Below are 7,156 nucleotides of genomic sequence, written 5' to 3' on the forward strand. Positions count from 1 at the left end.
CTGCCTGCCTGCCTGCCCCGGAGGTCAGCCCCAGGCAGCCGGGTGGCCTGCCTGCTGCTGCTAGGCCGCTGCCCCGAGCCGCCGACCCCATCGACAGGAACACGAGAGAGTTTACAAGCGAGAGGAGGCCACATATTCGACACCTTTCGTGCTCGTTTTAGTCTCCAGTCTGTTTTGACGTGTGTTATTCTGAATCTGCTGCTTTAACTCAAGGGATTCTGTCGCGATTGATGCCTTGTCCTTCGCTGTATGTTTGCACTGGTGTTGTAAGTCGCCCTCTGTAAGATCATCATTTATTATCTGCCAAGAAATAAAGATCATCATAATGTTCCCCAACTTTCAGCTTCTGGGGAGTTTGTTCCAGAGTGTGACGACTCTCTCTCTGTCACCATCTCTCTCTCTATCTCCATCTCTCTATCACCATCTCTCTCTCTATCTCCATCTCTCTATCACCATCTCTCTCTCTATCTCTATCTCTCTATCACCATCTCTCTCTCCATCTCCATCTCTCTCTCTATCTCCATCTCTCTCTATCTCCATCTCTATCTCCATCTCTCTATCTCCACCTCTCTCTCCCTCTCCACCTCTCTCTCTCTCTATCTCTCCCTCTCTCTCACTGTGTGTGTGTGTGTGTGTGTGTGTGTGTGTGTGTGTGTGTGTGTGTGTGTGTGTGTACAGCAGTGTCCCTAGACGAGAGAGAGATCCCTAGACGGGGAAATTACTTTCAAACTGCAGTACCGAAATGTGTCCGTTAGATGGCAGCATGCACCAAGGAATGAAGGAAAGTGCAAAACAAAATGAAAAGGCACATCGCCTGGGCGAAAAATAATCGTAACAAATCAACGGGGGCATTTCTCCGAAAACTAACACCGGGGCAGTGCTCAGGGGGGTCCCACCTCGTGGCCACCCGGTTTGGGGGGCGATCGGGGCCGGTTCCGAAAATCGCTAAATCTCCCATAGCCAGCCCACGCTCCATCCGATAGAGCAATGCCGGGCGGCCGGCCGGCAACTACGGATCATAAGAAATCAACGGGGGCATTTCTCCGAAAACTAACACCGGGGCAGTGCTCAGGGGGGTCCCACCTCGTGGCCACCCGGTTTGGGGGGCGATCGGGGCCGGTTCCGAAAATCGCTAAATCTCCCATAGCCAGCCCACGCTCCATCCGATAGAGCAATGCCGGGCGGCCGGCCGGCAACTACGGATCATAACAAATCAACGGGGGCATTTCTCCGAAAACTAACACCGGGGCAGTGCTCAGGGGGGTCCCACCTCGTGGCCACCCGGTTTGGGGGGCCATCGGGGCCGGCTGAAGAATCGCCCATACTCTGCCATAGGCAGCCCACGGTCCATCCGATCAGAGCAATGCCGGGCGGCCGGCAACCTATGGATCATAACACATCAACGGAGGCATGATAAGAGCATCTTTTATTATCTGCCAAGAAATATAGACCATCACAATGTTCCCCAACTTTCAGCTTCTACCACATCGCTGGGGAGTTTATTCCACTGTGTGACTACTCTCTCTCTATCTCTCTCTCTCTCTCTCTCTCTCTCTCTCTCTCTCTGTGTGTGTGTGTGTGTGTGTGTGTGTGTGTGTGTGTGTGTGTGTGTGTACAGCAGTGTCTCCGGTTTTCCTTTTGGAATGCCTTGAAGCCGGGGGGGCTTTGCACTCATGAGAACATAGGGTGTCCTTGCCCTCCTTTCGCAGCCCAGGGCATTGAGAGATCCCTAGACGGGGAAATTACTTTCAAACTGCAGTACCGAAATGTGTCCGTTAGATGGTAGCATGCACCAAGGAATGAAGGAAAGTGCAAAACAAAATGAAAAGGCACATCGCCTGGGCGAAAAATAATCGTAACAAATCAACGGGGGCATTTCTCCGAAAACTAACACCGGGGCAGTGCTCAGGGGGGTCCCACCTCGTGGCCACCCGGTTTGGGGGGCGATCGGGGCCGGTTCCGAAAATCGCTAAATCTCCCATAGCCAGCCCACGCTCCATCCGATAGAGCAATGCCGGGCGGCCGGCCGGCAACTACGGATCATAACAAATCAACGGGGGCATTTCTCCGAAAACTAACACCGGGGCAGTGCTCAGGGGGGTCCCACCTCGTGGCCACCCGGTTTGGGGGGCGATCGGGGCCGGTTCCGAAAATCGCTAAATCTCCCATAGCCAGCCCACGCTCCATCCGATAGAGCAATGCCGGGCGGCCGGCCGGCAACTACGGATCATAACAAATCAACGGGGGCATTTCTCCGAAAACTAACACCGGGGCAGTGCTCAGGGGGGTCCCACCTCGTGGCCACCCGGTTTGGGGGGCGATCGGGGCCGGTTCCGAAAATCGCTAAATCTCCCATAGCCAGCCCACGCTCCATCCGATAGAGCAATGCCGGGCGGCCGGCCGGCAACTACGGATCATAACAAATCAACGGGGGCATTTCTCCGAAAACTAACACCGGGGCAGTGCTCAGGGGGGTCCCACCTCGTGGCCACCCGGTTTGGGGGGCGATCGGGGCCGGTTCCGAAAATCGCTAAATCTCCCATAGCCAGCCCACGCTCCATCCGATAGAGCAATGCCGGGCGGCCGGCCGGCAACTACGGATCATAACAAATCAACGGGGGCATTTCTCCGAAAACTAACACCGGGGCAGTGCTCAGGGGGGTCCCACCTCGTGGCCACCCGGTTTGGGGGGCGATCGGGGCCGGTTCCGAAAATCGCTAAATCTCCCATAGCCAGCCCACGCTCCATCCGATAGAGCAATGCCGGGCGGCCGGCCGGCAACTACGGATCATAACAAATCAACGGGGGCATTTCTCCGAAAACTAACACCGGGGCAGTGCTCAGGGGGGTCCCACCTCGTGGCCACCCGGTTTGGGGGGCGATCGGGGCCGGTTCCGAAAATCGCTAAATCTCCCATAGCCAGCCCACGCTCCATCCGATAGAGCAATGCCGGGCGGCCGGCCGGCAACTACGGATCATAACAAATCAACGGGGGCATTTCTCGGAAAACTAACACCGGGGCAGTGCTCAGGGGGGTCCCACCTCGTGGCCACCCGGTTTGGGGGGCCATCGGGGCCGGTTCCGAAAATCGCTAAATCTCCCATAGCCAGCCCACGCTCCATCCGATAGAGCAATGCCGGGCGGCCGGCCGGCAACTACGGATCATAACAAATCAACGGGGGCAGTTCTCCAGAAACTAACACCGGGGCAGTGCTCAGGAGGCTCCCAGCTATCAGCCACCCTATCCCGGGACCGATGGGAGCACTTTAAAATTTTCGAGTCAGGGGACCAGACGGCCGAGTGAAAAACTTTGAAAAATATTCTATCTCCTCACTCCCATTGACTTTGCATTAGGGCGACCAGGCGGCCGGCGGAAAAAAAATCATAACAAATCAACGGGGGCATTTCTCCAGAAACTAACACCGGGGCTGTGCTCAGGGGGCTCCCAGCTATCAGCCACCCTACCCTGGGACCGATGGGAGCACTTTAAAATTTTCGAGTCAGGGGACCAGACGGCCGAGTGAAAAACTTTGAAAAATATTCTATCTCCTCACTCCCATTGACTTTGCATTAGGGCGACCAGGCGGCCGGCGGAAAAAAAATCATAACAAATCAACGGGGGCATTTCTCCAGAAACTAACACCGGGGCAGTGCTCAGGGGGCTCCCAGCTATCAGCCACCCTACCCTGGGACCGATGGGAGCACTTTAAAATTTTCGAGTCAGGGGACCAGACGGCCGAGTGAAAAACTTTGAAAAATATTCTATCTCCTCACTCCCATTGACTTTGCATTAGGGCGACCAGGCGGCCGGCGGAAAAAAAATCATAACAAATCAACGGGGGCATTTCTCCAGAAACTAACACCGGGGCAGTGCTCAGGGGGCTCCCAGCTATCAGCCACCCTACCCTGGGACCGATGGGAGCACTTTAAAATTTTCGAGTCAGGGGACCAGACGGCCGAGTGAAAAACTTTGAAAAATATTCTATCTCCTCACTCCCATTGACTTTGCATTAGGGCGACCAGGCGGCCGGCGGAAAAAAAATCATAACAAATCAACGGGGGCATTTCTCCAGAAACTAACACCGGGGCAGTGCTCAGGGGGCTCCCAGCTATCAGCCACCCTACCCTGGGACCGATGGGAGCACTTTAAAATTTTCGAGTCAGGGGACCAGACGGCCGAGTGAAAAACTTTGAAAAATATTCTATCTCCTCACTCCCATTGACTTTGCATTAGGGCGACCAGGCGGCCGGCGGAAAAAAAATCATAACAAATCAACGGGGGCATTTCTCCAGAAACTAACACCGGGGCAGTGCTCAGGGGGCTCCCAGCTATCAGCCACCCTACCCTGGGACCGATGGGAGCACTTTAAAATTTTCGAGTCAGGGGACCAGACGGCCGAGTGAAAAACTTTGAAAAATATTCTATCTCCTCACTCCCATTGACTTTGCATTAGGGCGACCAGGCGGCCGGCGGAAAAAAAATCATAACAAATCAACGGGGGCATTTCTCCAGAAACTAACACCGGGGCTGTGCTCAGGGGGCTCCCAGCTATCAGCCCCCCGGGTCTGGGGGCATTGTTTTTCTTTTTAATCATTTTGAGCATTTCCCCCAGTTTAGAGATGTGTGCCCCTAGACAACCCATTGAGAATAACTATGAAATGTTCTGAAGTTTTGATTTTCAAATGTCGGTGAAAATTGAAAAACGTCATATATTCTTCAAAGGAAGCATGGGGCGATGGTAGGGAGAGTCCCCGCAGCGTGCCTCGGCAGCGATGGGAGCGTTTTCGATGTCCCCGTCCCCCCCCATAGGGATAGAAGGGGAGTTAGGTGACCAGGCGTCCCGGGTCCCAAAAATCGAAAAATTAATATAGAATGCTTTTTAATCCATAAATAAAGTAGGGGGCAGTCCTGGTGAGAGTCCCAGCCACAGCCCCAGTGTGTTTTGGAGTCGTTTGTGGCCGGGTGAAAAACTTTGAAAAATTTTCTATCTCCTCACTCCCATTGACTTTACATTAGGGCGACCAGGCGGCCGGCGGAAAAAAAATCATAACAAATCAACGGAGGCATTTCTCCGAAAACTAACACCGGGGCAGTGCTCAGGGGGCTCCCAGCTATCAACTTTACATTAGGGCGACCAGGCGGCCGGCGGAAAAAAAATCATAACAAATCAACGGAGGCATTTCTCCGAAAACTAACACCGGGGCAGTGCTCAGGGGGCTCCCAGCTATCAGCCACCCTATCCCGGGACCGATGGGAGCACTTTAAAATTTTCGAGTTAGGGGACCAGGCGGCCGAGTGAAAAACTTTGAAAAATTTTCTATCTCCTCACTCCCATTGACTTTGCATTAGGGCGACCAGGCGGCCGGCGGAAAAAAAATCATAACAAATCAACGGGGGCATTTCTCCGAAAACTAACACCGGGGCAGTGCTCAGGGGGCTCCCAGCTATCAGCCACCCTATCCCGGGACCGATGGGAGCACTTTAAAATTTTCGAGTTAGGGGACCAGGCGGCCGAGTGAAAAACTTAGAAAAATTTTCTATCTCCCCTAGGTGACCAGGCAGCCGGAGCTGATTTTTCTGACCCCTAAAACAATTATTAAAAGGTATTTTTTCGCCAAACTAAGACTTTTAAAATTCAAATAGGATGATTATCTACTGCCCCAGTGGGTTTTTGAACCATTTTAAGCCTTTTTGACAGTTTTCATTTTTCCCCCATTGACTTCAATGGGAGTTAGGTGACCAGTCCTCCGACTTTTGAACCTCTCCTGGGGGGGCTGTGAGCCCCCGATTTCTTTGCAAAGCACGTCATTCGATTCGTCTCAGTCCCCTCTATATACCCCGTGTGTTTGTTTTCTCGAAAAACCCCCGGAACACGGTTTTTTAGGGGGGGGGTGGGGGGGGGGTACTTCGGAGCCATTTGGGGGGGGGTAAACGACATTTCCCGAAATTAATTTTAACACAGCCTTCCTCAGAATCGCTTTTCCAACAAAATCCTTTTTATTTCGAGTCTCTACGATGTTCCTAAGTGGTCGAAACCACTTTTGGACAGTTTTTACACCAAACGGCTCGGGCGCACAGCGGGCCGTGTGCCGATGGGCGGTTCTCGCGGGTCTGAGGCGGGGCTAGGCTGCTCGCGGCGGGCATGGGAGTGCCGTGTGCAGCCGCCACAGTGTTCCAGGCTGTCAGCATTTCTCTACGGTGCCGGGGGAAATACAGGAACTGGGTTTTTGAAGACACTTAGTGCAATGAGAGAGGTCAAAACTGAGCTAAGGGCACTTGCTGGAGGAAAGTGGCTGGGCCCCGCTAGCTCTTTTACGGACACTTTCTGGACTTGGCCCGGGATTTTCAGACGGTTCTTTGCGACTGTCTGATCATCCAGCGAAATGCAAGGGGGGGAACGGTCCCGGCCGCACCCCGCGTTTCAGGCCTCGTCGGCGGCCCGCTCCGGCGGCTGCGCCCGCTAAGTCTTCGCGGCCCGCCGTGGAGAGTGTGTATGCTGCCCGCCCCAGACGTTCACCCCAAGGGCTTGCGGGCCTTTAAGGGTCTGTCTTTCGGGGTTTCACGGGCTCTGACCTCACCTCCCTGTGGTTCCCGACCGGGGTGTATGTATGCTGCCCGCCCCAGACGTTCACCCCAAGGGCTTGCGGGCCTTTAAGGGTCTGTCTTTCGGGGTTTCACGGGCTCTGACATCTCCCCGGTGGTTCCCACGGAACGGACATATGTATGCTGCCCGCCCCCGGCAGGAACCCCAAGGGCTTGCGGGCCTTTAAGGGTGAGTGCGGGGGGCGTACGGGCTCTGACATATCTCCGGTGGCTCCCACGGAACGGACATATGTATGCTGCCCGCCCCCGGCAGGAACCCCAAGGGCTTGCGGGCCTTTAAGGGTGAGTGCGGGGGGCGTACGGGCTCTGACATATCTCCGGTGGCTCACACGGAACGGACATATGTATGCTGCCCGCCCCCGGCAGGAACCCCAAGGGCTTGCGGGCCTTTAAGGGTGAGTGCGGGGGGCGTACGGGCTCTGACATATCTCCGGTGGCTCCCACGGAACGGACATATGTATGCTGCCCGCCCCCGGCAGGAACCCCAAGGGCTTGCGGGCCTTTAAGGGTGAGTGCGGGGGGCGTACGGGCTCTGACATATCTCCGGTGGCT

Source organism: Amia ocellicauda, unplaced genomic scaffold, assembly GCF_036373705.1.
Source record: "Amia ocellicauda isolate fAmiCal2 unplaced genomic scaffold, fAmiCal2.hap1 HAP1_SCAFFOLD_166, whole genome shotgun sequence".
Taxonomy (NCBI): Eukaryota; Metazoa; Chordata; class Actinopteri; order Amiiformes; family Amiidae; genus Amia; species Amia ocellicauda.